Here is a 15523-nt window from a genome sequence, read left to right as displayed (position 1 = left end):
CTTTCCTGGTTAAATACTTTGTTATTATTACAGGTGCATCTGGTGCTGAGATATATTGACAGGGATCTATAAAAGGATTTTAGATTAAGATTTAATTGTGACTGGGAGGTTATTCCATAATTGCGGTGTTCTGTAGGAAAATGAAGATTGAGATACTTTATTTTCGTAATGCAGTATATTAAATAAAGTGCTGGTTCTGGATCGGAGTTATAGGAGGTGGAAATGGCCAGGGAGAGAATTCTACTCAGATAGGGTCGGAGTCTCCCAGGAAAGCTCTTAAACACAAGGCTGGAATAATGAAGGGTGCATCTGGATTCCAGCAACATCCAGTTTAGCATTTTTTACATTTCACAATGGTGGGTCATGTAATTACATTGTAGCACAAATCAGGAAAACGAGTTATACAATGTAGTAAGTTTATAACGGTGGGTTTGTGACACAGCTGCATATACTACATCCCCATATTCAATCACTGGCATTAGTATTTTATATATATATATCATGCTAATGCCAGTCATTGAATATGGGGATATATATACATTTTGTAAAGAGTAAGGCTGAATGTAAAAGTCAAGTGTAAATTTATTATTTATTTAAAGAAAAACTCCAGTGGAAAAAGAAATATATTTTTTAACAATTTCGTAAACATGAGACGTCTGTGCAAGGCAGGTGCTCTGAGCAATTGCCTGCCTCTTGAGTTTAGTTTCACTGAGCTAAATAACCAGGACGTAACAGGTCTGTTTTTTTTTTTTTTTTATTGAAAGCCTGGGGAGGTAACAAGGTTACTTTATAAAAGTGCCAATTTCTATTGAAATCTGCACTTTTTGCAAGCTAAAGTGCTTTTGGTGTCTGGAGTGCCCCTTTAGTAAAGTGCAATTTATCACAAAGTTGTTTGGAATACTGAACATCAACTCATATAATGTTTGTGTTTTATTTTGTTTCTAGCCTAGTATTTGGAAAATAAAAGAGATGGTCCAGCACTCCTCAATATTTAATAATTCCTTTTATTGTGCTCTTAACATAAAGTAGCAACATTTCCAGCCAGCGATAGGGTCTTCATCAAGCCATAAAGTCACATCAAGCAAAGGGCAAATAAATAAAAGTGCAAATCAATAATTTTATAAGAAATTTGTGTGACTTGTAAAAAACAAAACCGTGTTTTTCCAGTATTTAAAGAGACAGTGCATAAATATGAATAAAAACAACACTACATATATTTAAAAAGGGTAAATAATTCACTGTGAATAGCTATCATACGTGCAAATAATCAAAAGTGCAAAAGTGCAAAATGTTAAATTTAAATCCTATCACATATATTTCTTATATACAAACAAAATAAACAATAGGGCACAGATAAATACTTTGATACATAGTATTCCTCGGAAAGGGGATTGTTTGTGATTCTTACAAAAATGCAGCCATAGGAATATGATATTATTTTCTGTTGAAGAACTCCTGAAGAACCTACTAACATGAGGCAATCTGATCATCCGGGAGAATCCATATGATTTGAAAAAGAAAAAAAAAATGCAGAATTATATTTTATAGGACAGAAGTGACAATTCAAAGACCTTATTCATGCCTACTGATTCCAATGTATCTTATTTTTTAATCCAATATTATTCCTTGTGCGTCAACAACTTAAGTATTTTGCCCCCTCTCCTTAGTATTGCCCACTCTCGTTAGTTCATCCACTTGTTCTATAATTTGAAAGCACAGTTCAGCAATTTTATGTCTAGGTTCCTTAAAATGACTAGGGACTGGGAAATCAAATCTTCTGGTTATAATAGTTGATTAATTCTTAGAGATTCTCTCCTTATCATTTCTTATCTTTCCTGGGTAGTTTCACCAATCTATTTATTTTTTTTTACAAGTGCATTTAAGGGCATATATAACAAAAGAGGAATTACAGGTAAAAAAAAAAATCTTTAATATTATAAGCATGGTCTGTTTTTGAGTGCATAACTGTATCTCCCCTCATCACGCTATTTGATACGCAAGAAAGGTGCATACCCTTTTTAGATTTGTCAAAAAACATGTATCTTTGTCCTCCAATTCTGTAAGATCTACCTTTACTACAAGGTCCCTGATAGATCAACCTTTTTATATGGTTAAACATGTGGTCTAATAATAAGCCTCAGTTTCTGGTAATGATTTTTTTAAGGTGGCCAATGTGTATTATAGGAACTAAACTGGGGACTAGAGAAACTCTATAAAAGGTTAGTGGGATGAATGCTGGTCTATTTGCTATACTTGCTAAACAGTTTTTGGCAAAGTAACATGTCATCCATAGTGATGTCCCGAACTGTTCTCTGGGAACCGTTCGCCGGCGAACATATATTGTTCGTGGCGAACGCAGCGGGCGAACATATGCGATGGTCGGTCCGCCCCCTATTCATCATCATTGAGTAAACTTTGACCCTGTACCTCACAGTCAGCAGACACATTCCAGCCAATCAGCACCAGACCCTCCCTCCCAGACCCTCTCACCTCCATGACGAATAGGGGGCGGACCGACCATCGCATATGTTCGCCCGCCGCATTCGCCACGAACAAGCTATGTTCGCCAGCGAACGGTTCCTGGCGAACAGTTCCGGACATCACTAGTCATCCAGTTTAGGATGGGAAGAATTCAAATCACCTGTTTTTGAGATTTTCTTAATTTTAATATTTGCGTTGTTTTGTAAGTAGCTCCCTAATTTGGATATTTCCCATATTTAAGGATACCATATAAAGGAGCTATTTACTAAACAGCTAAAAAAAAATCTAAATTAAAGGGATACTATAGGCACCCAGACCACTTCAGCTCACAGTACCAGGTCCCATAACCCTAAAAAGGTAATAATTGCAGTTTTTAATAAATTGTAATAATTACCTTTGAGGGTTGCCTAACTGAAGTTGGACGTCCTCACGCTATGCATTAAAACATCCAGCGTCACCTGAAAGCATTGTGTAATGCTTTCCTATGGGGGAAGTCCTAATGTTAGTGCGGCCATTGCTGGGCAAATGCATTAGGTCTCCACTGCCGGCTGACGTCAGTGAGGGAGTAGCGGAGGCGGAGCCATAGCCAGCGCCGAGGGACATACGCATTAGAATCAGGTAAGTGACAGAATGGGTTTTTAACTTAGCTTTTCCTAATTTTTATCTTTTAACTTTCCAAATCAATGAATGACCTAATCGCATGGGAGAATTCCATCCATCATGCGATTTGGGACTCGTATGAATCGGACATCTGGCGTTTTGGTCATTCTCCATTCAAACGTTCTGCTGAATTGGGCAATTTTCCGCCAAATCGCTGTTCGTCTAAATCCAAATGCACGAGTCTACTCTCTAGAGCCCTCTATTTGCTATATTTTAGAGAAAGACAGCTTTTTTTTATTATTTGAATCGAGTTTTGCTGGCTTGCGTATTATCCAATGACAGTATTTATCTTTCACATGCCACCGATTGAATCGTTTTCTTTGCTAAAAGGAACCTTTTTGGTGCACTTTGCCTGCTTTGAAATTCTGCTTTGTTAGAACATTCCTTTATTGTGTAAGCTCCAGGCAAAGAAGGAATTACTTCTAATGTGCCCTTAGGCTCAAGGCTGAAGATGAGCTGGAAGTTTTCCCTCGAGGCTCCATAAACAGCAACAATTCATTGAATGAATATCCACAGAACAGATACAATATAAAAAATAAAAAATAAATTTAATTTTAATTTTTATCATTGCTATTATGACTCTTTAAGCTGGCAGTCACCCCATTTTAACCCCTTAAGAACACATCTCCAGGTTGCTTGTATTGTACTTAAGAAGACAAGCAATTTTGGCGTTTTTACCACCATTTCCATCTTTCTCATTTATTGCACCAACACATATCACATACATTTTTAATAGACAAAGATGGCTTTAGTATGATGTGACATTACTTTGATTTGACATTCATTTATTATTTTTTAAAAAGGCAGAAAAATAACTATTTTCCTTCAAAGTTCTGGCAATTATAAGTATATAATTAGAGCAGCTAAAGAAAAGTGATTTAAAATAAATTAATGTATTTGTCCTGATATACAGAGTACATCATATGTCTATGATTTCAGTTTATGTTTGGTAATTACAGGTCAAAATAACAATATCAATGTGTAATGTTTTGCAATTTAGTGGTTTATTTTGTAAACATAATGTGTGAAACTTTAATAAAAACCACTAAATCACTAATTGTGCTCAGCTATATCTCCTGGGTACAGAACGACCTCCTTTGCATGCCCTTGTAAAAAAAGTTCTTGTGAAATATAGAACTTAGTGAATCACCTGTCCAATGCAAAAAATGGCAAAGTGAAAGTGGACCAATTTTAGTAGCTCACACATGTAAATTACTCCATAAAATCATACACTGTGATAGAATTGTATTAGATATCCTATATTAAAATTGGCTAACTTGGACTCAGGAAATGCTTAATGCTTAAAAGACACTTAAGACCATATATGTCTAGTTCTGGGAGCAGATAGCCCCCACCTGAGCTGTCTCTTCTAAATCAGTCTGTTCTTTCTCTTTCTCTGAACTTATCTGTTATATCTACATGACATTCAACCCTATGTCTTATCTGTACTCTTTTCACCCTTTCACTCCCTTCCTACTACTGTCCTATGAGTATTTGAACGTAAGCACTTACTTTTTTTTTTTTTTTAATTTTTTTTTTTTGAGTGCATAAGGAAGATTAACATTCACATATACGTGTGCCATGCCACAACAGTAGGCACCCGCTAAATAACAGTAAACATCATTGCTGTGCGACATGCCATAGAAATACAATGCACAATTTTTGTTTTAAGTGATTCCTGAAAAATACAATGCCCATTCAATAAAGATGTAGAACAAAGTCAAGTGCGGAAGGATATAAAGTAGTATCTCGAATTGCTATAATTGCAAAGTTCATTCACCAGTGGTTATATAATATAGACAGCTGCTAAGATTTAAACGTAGAAGGAAAAGGCGTATACCCTAGCTTACTAAGCTACGGGAGCGCCAAAGGGGAGAGTTCTGCAGCTGTAGTACTGCTTTAAATAATGGTCTAAAATATCATCAAAAATATGATCCCTAAAGAAAACAAAACAAATAAAACTTAATGTACCACCACCATCCTAAACACACTGGGGTGGGTCTTGTACATGCTGTCAATAGCATACAGTGAACCTGGTGCTTTAACAGGGATGATCCGGTAAATTGTGCACTGGAAACTTCCTAGAAGGGCACTGGTCAATAGTCACTGGCCGTGTCCCTTACATGGGCCATAAACAACACGGTATCCCTATTGCACTCTGCACTGTACAAAAACCTCTAGTAAGTAACAGCGTGTCCCTGTGTAGCTACAGGGGCATAAAGTAGCCGTCTGACCTGCTGGAGATACAATGTATAACCCCAGCGTCAGGACACACTGAATGATTACTCTGGTTGTTCCAATAGTTGTGCGGGGTCAAAGAGCCTGCTGCAGAAAGTAGCATAGAAATTCAACTGGTAACAGCCTAATCCTAACCAAGGCTGACTAGAGTGACTTGCTGCAGTGCTCGCCCCTAAGCTCGTAGGAGCTGTGGTGAAACCGCTGTGTAGAGACAAGAAGTCTTATTCTGCACTGTGCGTGGTTAAGGAGTCTGCTGCAGAAAGTGACCCATTGGCCTCACTAATAACAGCCTAATCCCATCAAAGGCTAACTACAGTAGCTTGCTGACGTACTTGTCCCTATAACAGTAGGAGCTTGTGGTGAAACCGCTGTGAAGAGAAAATGATTTCTACACTATACTCTGTTCACTAATCCAATACTGCTATCTAGAACATTGCCAGCATAGGTTGAGCGAGACAACGACCCACTACCCTCACCCAGTGATCACATCAAACGTGCTGGTGATCTAAAAGCAAAAGTAACGACCTAACGTCCGTTTCGGCGCTATTAGAGCGCCTTTATCAAAGGTGAACCGGTTCGAGTGCCTGGCTGGGTTTATATACCCCACCCGGTAGTGTAAGCGACCAATTACGGCGCTGGGCGTGTCTTGCCTCTTCGCGCCATATTGCCGTGTGGCCTGTCATTGGTCCGTGAGATCGCCCACGTGGGTGTCAGTGGGGCGGGTCTAAGGACAGGGGGAGGGTGTCAGTATCCCACTGACTGGAAGAAGACTCCTCCCCTGTGAAAAAGAGACGGCTTATACGGTTAACCCTTCGTACCTTATCCAAATACTAGTTTGAAACCCTTGTTACACGGTAATGTGGGTTAAAACCCATGGTCCGTTGAGGCTTAAATGCTAAGAGGGTTTGACATGTGCCGATTGGTTCAGTGTTGGTATTAGGGAATGCAGGGCTGTAGTAACCCTTTCAGGGCTTCAGGACTGTAATAACCCTTACTCGTATGTAACTGGAATCATGTTACATTGGAGGGAAAGGCAGGGTATGTCTCCCACATACATAATCAATTTATGCAGGGGGAGACACTGATATTAGAGTGGTCCTAAGGATAACTGAACCCTATAAAACGTATTGACGGACCTTACCCCTTCAGCTATTAAGCTGCAGGCAGAGGTGCCCTCTTACGTATGGAGGGATGCGGATGAAGTTATCCTATTGTGTCCTATGTAGGGAAGGTCCTAGAGTAAAGTAGGACCAACGCTCATATCCCTGAGGGAACCAACCGGAGTCAATCGGGGAAGGGGATGTGTTCCCAGACTGGTAATTAATGGAAAAGGTACGGGGCGGTCACTAAATACACTGGCACATAGGTACCCGGTGCAACACTTTCTACATGTACAGAAAGAATTATCTGTTAACAAAAAAGACCTAAATTAAATTAAAGACTGGACAACACAAATCTATTTACATATATACACAGTGGGGAAAACTCATCAGTCAATAAACGGGGTGAAGGTAAACCCTTCATTGAGGCCTTTGGGGGCAAGTGTGTCGAATTTGTAAATCCAATAACATTCCCTTCTTTTTAGGGTTTGATCCAGATCACCGCCTCTTCTGCCCAATTGGATTCTCTCTATTCCCGCAAACTTAATACATTTAGGAGTGTCCATGTGGTTAGTTCTGACGTGTCTGGCAACTGGCGTGTCTCTGTCAGACGTTATAGAGTGGACATGTTCCATGATCCGTCGCTTGAATGGGCGTATGGTTTTGCCTACATATTTCTTGCCACACTTGCACGTGAGTAAATACACCATTCCCTGGGTATTGCAGTTGAAAAACTGTTTTATGGGAATCTCAACAGTGTTATTATAGTTAGTGAGGGTTTTTGACCCTTTGGCTATGTATGTGCATGCGACACACTTCCCACACTGGTACGTGCCATGTACAGTCAACCATGTGGTGTTAGCTTTTTTGGGGGTGGAGAGGTAACTAGGTACCAGCATCTCCTTTAGGTTTCTACCTCTCTTCGCTGTAATGGACACCCTAGTGGAGATGGTGTCCTTCAGGTGTGGATCTTGTGTCAGCAGAGGCCAAAAACGACCCATTACTTTCTTTACTTTATCCCATCCAGCATCGTATTTTGCTACACATCTGATTAGTTTTTTTGAGTCTTGCTTGGGCTCATCCATGAGAAGATCATCGCGAGTACTATTGAGTGCTCGCTGGTAGGCATGTTTTAAGCATCGATTAGGATAGCCTCTTTGTTTGAATCTGAGTCTCAGTTCGGTTGCTTTGAGTTTGAAATCCTCTATAGACGAGCAGTTTCTCCTCAGACGGAGGTATTGGCCCACCGGGATCCCTCTTTTGAGTGGAGCAGGGTGGTAGCTCTCCCATCTTAGCATGCTATTGGTAGAGGTGGGTTTACGGTATAGGGTGGTTTCAATCACCAAATTCTCCGTTATCCTAAATGTGCAATCCAAAAAATTCAGTGCCTGGTCTCCAAACTCCATAGTGAGTCAGAGATTCAGATTATTCCTGTTGAGAGTCTCGACAAAGGATTCAAAATGTAATTGAGTGCCAGTCCATATGATGAGGATGTCGTCTATGTACCTTTTCCACTTTAAGATACAGTCGGTAAAGTCGGTGTTTTGCTCAGTAAATACCCTCTCACTCTCCCACCATCCAAGGTGCAGGTTGGCGTACGATGGGGCACAAGAAGTCCCCATCGCAGTCCCCTGCACCTGATGGTAATATTTACTTTGGAAGATGAAAAAATTATGTGTGAGAATGAATCTCAGTAGGTCCAGTACAAAAGTAGTGTGTGTACTGTGTTCAACTCCCCTTTTCCTTAGGAAGAAACCCGTGTGATCCAGGCCACTCTCATGTGGGATGGAGGAGTATAGGGCCTCTACGTCCAGACTACATAAGGTTGTGCCCCTGGGTACTGTGACTGATGTTAGGCATTTTAACGTATCCTTAGTGTCTTTTAGGTACGAAGGTAGGTTTTCTACAAACGAACGTAAAATCCTATCCACATAAATGCTGCCTTTGCTAGTAAAGCTGTTGGTCCCTGAGACAATGGGCCTTGCAGTCAGGGTTTGTTGTTGCTTGTGAATTTTAGGCAGGCAGTAGAATGTGGAGATTGTAGGGTTTTTGATGTAAATAGCCCCATACTCCTCCTTTGACAATATACCATTATCGAAGGCTTTATCCAGCAGGGTTTTGTAATCCCTCTGATATTTCGCAGAAGGATCTGCGGTTAGTGGCCTGTAGGTCTTGTCGTCATTAAGGATAGTTTCGACCATTTGTATATAGTGCTGTCTGTTTAGAAGGACAATATTACCGCCTTTATCGGCAGGTTTGATTACGATCTTGTCGTTGTCCTTAAGATCGCACAGGGCTTTCCATTCTTTACCAGAGAGATTACCTCTTGGTTGTGCTGACAGCATATCTGTATTAATTGTCTTGATCATATTTGTAGTGGAGTCAATGAAAGTGTCAATATTCTTAAACTCCCTGAGGTTGGGCGTGAACTTGCTTTTCTGACATAAGTCAGTGTATGGTACTGTGGAGGTAGTGTCATTGTCTTCTAACAGGGACACTAATTCCTGTAGACATTGGTATTCCCTCACATTGAACCCAAGTTCTTTCGCTCTTTTCTCATCTTTGAGTTTAAAAAATTTTTGTGGAGGGCTAGTTTCCTCCCGAACAAATTAATGTCTTTGATCCATTCAAAATGATTGAATGGGGGGATTGGGACAAAAGACAGTCCCCTCATAAGTACTTTAGTTTGTATGGGAGTTAGGGTGAGATCTGACAGATTGACTATTCTCGTATTGTCTTCTAATAGCGTTTGCGTGCCCTTCCTCTGTACCGGGTCTGTCTTTGGGTTTGAACTTCCCCCTCTCGGGGGGGCTGTCCTAAAAAAGCCACCCCTTTCTTTAGGATGCCCTTCTTGGACTGCGTATTCGTATTCCCTGTTGGATTGGTCAGTTGTTCGCTATCAGTGTCAGATGTCTCATAGTCTGATGTCATATATTGGTCCGAGTCCGCTCTTATAGTTTTCTTAAAACTTCTGTACACCCTGCCCTTCTTGTAGTCATCATTATCCCTGATAAACTTGCCGTGTTTGCGGCTTTTCACGTTATTTTGGTATTTATTCAAGTTTTGTTGTAATCTTTGTTCATGAACAGTGAAGGAGGGATCGTCTTTACAGCCCTGTGTCCCCTCCACTGCTAGGTTTACTTGTTCATTTACTGTTTTCAACCTTGCTGATTCAAAATGGAGCAATATATCCATAAATTTGTTAGAGCAAGTGTTTGCTGCCTCTTCCCATTCCTTCAAGAGGGCTGGGTCGTCTATTTCTAAGTTGGGGGTGGTTTGGATCCTCAATCCTCTTGGGATCATTGATTTACTTAGATACTTTTCTAGTGAAGTCACTTCCCAACCTAGCCTGATCTGCTGTTTGCAGAGATTCGACAGAGTTCTGAATTTGGCATTAATGTTATCCTGCTCAGGTAGATAGGTCACCTCTTTGTCAGAGAACACTGAATCTATATCAGTACACCACTGATTAGACTCCTTAAGTTGGGAGAGAAAATTAGTCATGATGGCTCACCACTGTAATAAGTAAATATAATCGCACACTCGGAAGGTATTGAAACCTCTAGTATTAGATAAACATAGAAACAAAGTGGCACCGAAGTGCTAGGTTCCCAAAGGAGGGAACAGGAGTGTGTCTGTAGAACTCAGTAGGGGGTAACCCTGGTATATGTACAAAAATGGAAGGAAAAGGCGTATACCCTAGCTTACTAAGCTACGGGAGCGCCAAAGGGGAGAGTTCTGCAGCTGTAGTACTGCTTTAAATAATGGTCTAAAATATCATCAAAAATATGATCCCTAAAGAAAACAAAACAAATAAAACTTAATGTACCACCACCATCCTAAACACACTGGGGTGGGTCTTGTACATGCTGTCAATAGCATACAGTGAACCTGGTGCTTTAACAGGGATGATCCGGTAAATTGTGCACTGGAAACTTCCTAGAAGGGCACTGGTCAATAGTCACTGGCCGTGTCCCTTACATGGGCCATAAACAACACGGTATCCCTATTGCACTCTGCACTGTACAAAAACCTCTAGTAAGTAACAGCGTGTCCCTGTGTAGCTACAGGGGCATAAAGTAGCCGTCTGACCTGCTGGAGATACAATGTATAACCCCAGCGTCAGGACACACTGAATGATTACTCTGGTTGTTCCAATAGTTGTGCGGGGTCAAAGAGCCTGCTGCAGAAAGTAGCATAGAAATTCAACTGGTAACAGCCTAATCCTAACCAAGGCTGACTAGAGTGACTTGCTGCAGTGCTCGCCCCTAAGCTCGTAGGAGCTGTGGTGAAACCGCTGTGTAGAGACAAGAAGTCTTATTCTGCACTGTGCGTGGTTAAGGAGTCTGCTGCAGAAAGTGACCCATTGGCCTCACTAATAACAGCCTAATCCCATCAAAGGCTAACTACAGTAGCTTGCTGACGTACTTGTCCCTATAACAGTAGGAGCTTGTGGTGAAACCGCTGTGAAGAGAAAATGATTTCTACACTATACTCTGTTCACTAATCCAATACTGCTATCTAGAACATTGCCAGCATAGGTTGAGCGAGACAACGACCCACTACCCTCACCCAGTGATCACATCAAACGTGCTGGTGATCTAAAAGCAAAAGTAACGACCTAACGTCCGTTTCGGCGCTATTAGAGCGCCTTTATCAAAGGTGAACCGGTTCGAGTGCCTGGCTGGGTTTATATACCCCACCCGGTAGTGTAAGTGGCCAATTACGGCGCTGGGCGTGTCTTGCCTCTTCGCGCCATATTGCCGTGTGGCCCGTCATTGGTCTGTGAGATCGCCCACGTGGGTGTCAGTGGGGCGGGTCTAAGGACAGGGGGAGGGTGTCAGTATCCCACTGACTGGAAGAAGACTCCTCCCCTGTGAAAAAGAGACGGCTTATACGGTTAACCCTTCGTACCTTATCCAAATACTAGTTTGAAACCCTTGTTACACGGTAATGTGGGTTAAAACCCATGGTCCATTGAGGCTTAAATGCTAAGAGGGTTTGACATGTGCCGATTGGTTCAGTGTTGGTATTAGGGAATGCAGGGCTGTAGTAACCCTTTCAGGGCTTCAGGACTGTAATAACCCTTACTCGTATGTAACTGGAATCATGTTACATTGGAGGGAAAGGCAGGGTATGTCTCCCACATACATAATCAATTTATGCAGGGGGAGACACTGATATTAGAGTGGTCCTAAGGATAACTGAACCCTATAAAACGTATTGACGGACCTTACCCCTTCAGCTATTAAGCTGCAGGCAGAGGTGCCCTCTTACGTATGGAGGGATGCGGATGAAGTTATCCTATTGTGTCCTATGTAGGGAAGGTCCTAGAGTAAAGTAGGACCAACGCTCATATCCCTGAGGGAACCAACCGGAGTCAATCGGGGAAGGGGATGTGTTCCCAGACTGGTAATTAATGGAAAAGGTACGGGGCGGTCACTAAATACACTGGCACATAGGTACCCGGTGCAACACTTTCTACATGTACAGAAAGAATTATCTGTTAACAAAAAAGACCTAAATTAAATTAAAGACTGGACAACACAAATCTATTTACATATATACACAGTGGGGAAAACTCATCAGTCAATAAACGGGGTGAAGGTAAACCCTTCATTGAGGCCTTTGGGGGCAAGTGTGTCGAATTTGTAAATCCAATAACATTCCCTTCTTTTTAGGGTTTGATCAAACGCTGGCCTGCACTAGTTATTACACATAAGGTGGGCCGGTTCTACTGTTCAAGGTATGAGCAAGGAAATAAACAACAATAACGTTGTTCAGACAATTCAAAAACATAAACTTATAACAGCATCGCTTCTTGCTTGTAGTGTAATACGCTATTATGTTATGTCAAGTGCTAGTCAGATGTGCCCCGGAATACCGGTCTGGTTTAAGATAATATAAATAAAATGTTGCTTTATAACCATGTAAGACACATTAACAAAGCTCTGTAGGCTAATGTCGGCCTGCGGGTACCTGGAAGTGGCACGCGTAGGTCTAAGATGGGTATATTTAACGTTTGAAAATGAGTAAGTAGATTAATGCAGGTTATGACTGGTCTGTGAGAGCCTAATGATGTTGCACATACCCCAGATAAGCCCATATTAGTGGGGTGGCGGAGGCATGCTTGTATCACGCAATTCTGACTAGGTGCTATATGTCAGCGGTGATGTATAGCATGGCTGGCTATGTAAGTCCAGAAGGTTGGACAATCGAGAGGTTTAGCCTCGAGGCCAGTTTGCTTTGCGGGGTCATGTAAAGTAGCGGGGTGACTACTTTTATGTTTGACGCCCCACATGGGCACGGGCTTTTTCGCTATGCCCCCATAGTAGGAGCGAGTGAGGTATGAGCATTCCGCTGAGCGTTATGGGCATATAAGGAAAGCTATATATATACATGTAGTTCAGAGAGCTTAATGGGCGTAAGTTGAGAACTTAGTTATTTACTAAGAGATAATTAACGTCTAGTGTAGTCGACTAGATGGCACCAGATAGTTGCCTTTAGTGCGATGCGTGGGGTCCCAGCAAGTAGGTGTAAAAGCCGATAGCATAATAACTACACAATATGGCTATGTCTAGTACTGCACAGGCAGTGCATGGTTCTATCTGTTGTCCCTAGTAAAAACTGTGATATAACAAGGCCTTGAGTGCTACAGTGAGCGTATGCATTAATTAAAAGGCGTTGTCCAGAACAGAGCACCTACAGAACACCTTTTAAATCATAACATTGAACATGAAGCATAACAAAATAGATTAACATATTCACGTGTCCTTTGTGTCGAAGGAAAAATTATAAGTTCAAAGGTTCTTGTGGGCCTCGAGGGTTCTTTTCTGGGTGGCAATAGCACAACCCCCTTGAGACTAGGCAATCTCACGCAAGACCGTGTAGTGGACCCATGGCCCGGTCTGGCGGGTTTCCCTGCGCCTCTATGTCGTGACTGCTGAGTATGCATCCGGTGTGGAGTTTTTGGGGATGAATGGTGCAACTCTGTCCGGGTCCCATGTGTGGGTGCGGTTGGGGGAGCTGTTGTTGTCCCCGGTGGTCTCTCCAGTCGGAGGCAGCAGGTCGTGAGGTAGTTCCAGGTGCCGGAGGAAGGTCGGGGCATCGTTGATGTCTTGGATGCTGTGTGTGGTTGATCCTCGTCGGACCGTCAATGTCCTGGGTGCCCGCCAGCGGTAATCGATCTTGTGGGTACGTAGGATGGAGATAGGTGGCCGTAACGACCTACGCCAGGCCAGGGTGCCATTGGACAGGTCCGGGTAAAGTGTTAGGTCCATATTGTCCAGGCAAAAGGGGGTCTTGCCCCGGAGGGCTGATAGGATCGCTGCCTTATGGCCGCTGTTGCGTAATATCAGGATGACATCTCTCGTCGCAGTAGTTGGGGCGTTTGCCGGTTTTGGGACTCTGAAGACCCTCTCCGGGGTGATTGTTTGCTGCTGACCACGAGGTAAGATTGCTTGTATCATGTGCTGTATCAGAGAGGGCAGTTCGGCCTCTGCAACGTCCTCCCGGACCCCTCTGATTTTAATATTAGAGGCCCGCCTGGCGTCTTCGAGTGCCGCAAGTTTCGAATTGCTTGTTTTGCCGTTCAAGGGCTTGTACTGCGTGTTGCAGTGCGGCAGCATCCTGGGCCTGAGATTGTGAGGAGCTCTCTAGTTTGGAAATGCGGCCTGTCAGGCCTGTCAGATCTGCGCGGAGCGCTGTAATGTCCTCATGGAAGCTCTGCTTCAGGTCCGCCAGTAATGTCTTCATGACCACTAATGTGAGCGATACAGTGTCTTTCTCCTTGTCGCTTTGCTGAGCCCTTTGTGATGGGTTAGGAGGCTGCAATAGTTCCCTCTCTTCCTCGTCTGACAAGTCGTCAGAGAAATCTGAGCACCCACCGTTCTGGGCCGCCATGATGGAGTCGGAGGCTCCACGTGTCTGCCTCCATAATTCTCCGATTGTAAGTTGTGTGGGCTTGTGAGGCATCACTTTTTTCCTTTTTCTCCCCATTAATGCTTAGGATGATTGCTTGTCGGTTGGGGTGTGGAGGGAGGGAATATTTCACATTTTTTCTCGTGTTGGACTCGGAGCCCTCTTAATGCACGTCTGTTCGCTGCTGCAGTCAACCGGAAGCCAAACAAGCACTTACTTTTTAATGTATAAAAACACAAATGACAAAATAAAGGTCAGAGGCTTATTTTGAATACCAACAAGTGTCTGGTGTCTGAATTGACGCTCCTCCAAGTGCACTTGAAATAATAATAATTTGGGCTCCCCTGAATATACCAAATATCACATTGGATCTATATCAACACTATGGGGAATCTCAGACATAGATATAATGTGAGCTTTATTACCATTTTTCAACATTTTCTTTCCAAGTTTGTGGTATTAATCTCTACGGTTAACTTTGAAATACAGATTGCAATTTTGCTGCATTTTTTTTAAATCTCACGTGTCCCACTGTAATAAAATTTCCTAAGTTGATCTCCTGAGTACAACAATACATCCTATGTAGACAAGATGTAGGCAATGTTTATGCAAAGGTATAGGTCCAAATGACTTACTTGCAGATTGAAGCTTTGTTTGTTTTTTAAAATGAGAAAAGTGTAGATAAATATATGTTTCCAAACCTGTAGCTAACCCATTAGAGTAGGCATGATAACTCTAATGATAACTCTAATGATAACCTTTACAGTAACCCGAACCTTAAACACTAACCCTAACCCCAGCTGTAATCCTAACCTTAAATACTAACAGTAGCTAACCTCTACTACTAACGCTAGCCCTAACACTAACTGTAACCGCAAACACTAACACTGACTAACCCTAATCAAAATACTTACAAACCATAATGCTAACGTTAACACTTAACCTAGCCTTAAGACTAACCTTAATTCCAACCATAGCAATAGTGTTAGAGGGATTCCCTTGCTAACATCTATTGCTTTGCTGCAGAAGGACTTAGATAGATTGGGGGACTGGGCACTCAAATGGCAGATGAGATTTAATGTAGAACAATGCAAAGTTATGTACTTCGGAGTAAAGAATGCACA

This window comes from Pelobates fuscus, chromosome 4, assembly GCF_036172605.1.
Source record: "Pelobates fuscus isolate aPelFus1 chromosome 4, aPelFus1.pri, whole genome shotgun sequence".
In the NCBI taxonomy this organism is placed as follows: Eukaryota; Metazoa; Chordata; class Amphibia; order Anura; family Pelobatidae; genus Pelobates; species Pelobates fuscus.
Note: the sequence above shows the minus strand (reverse complement) of the source record.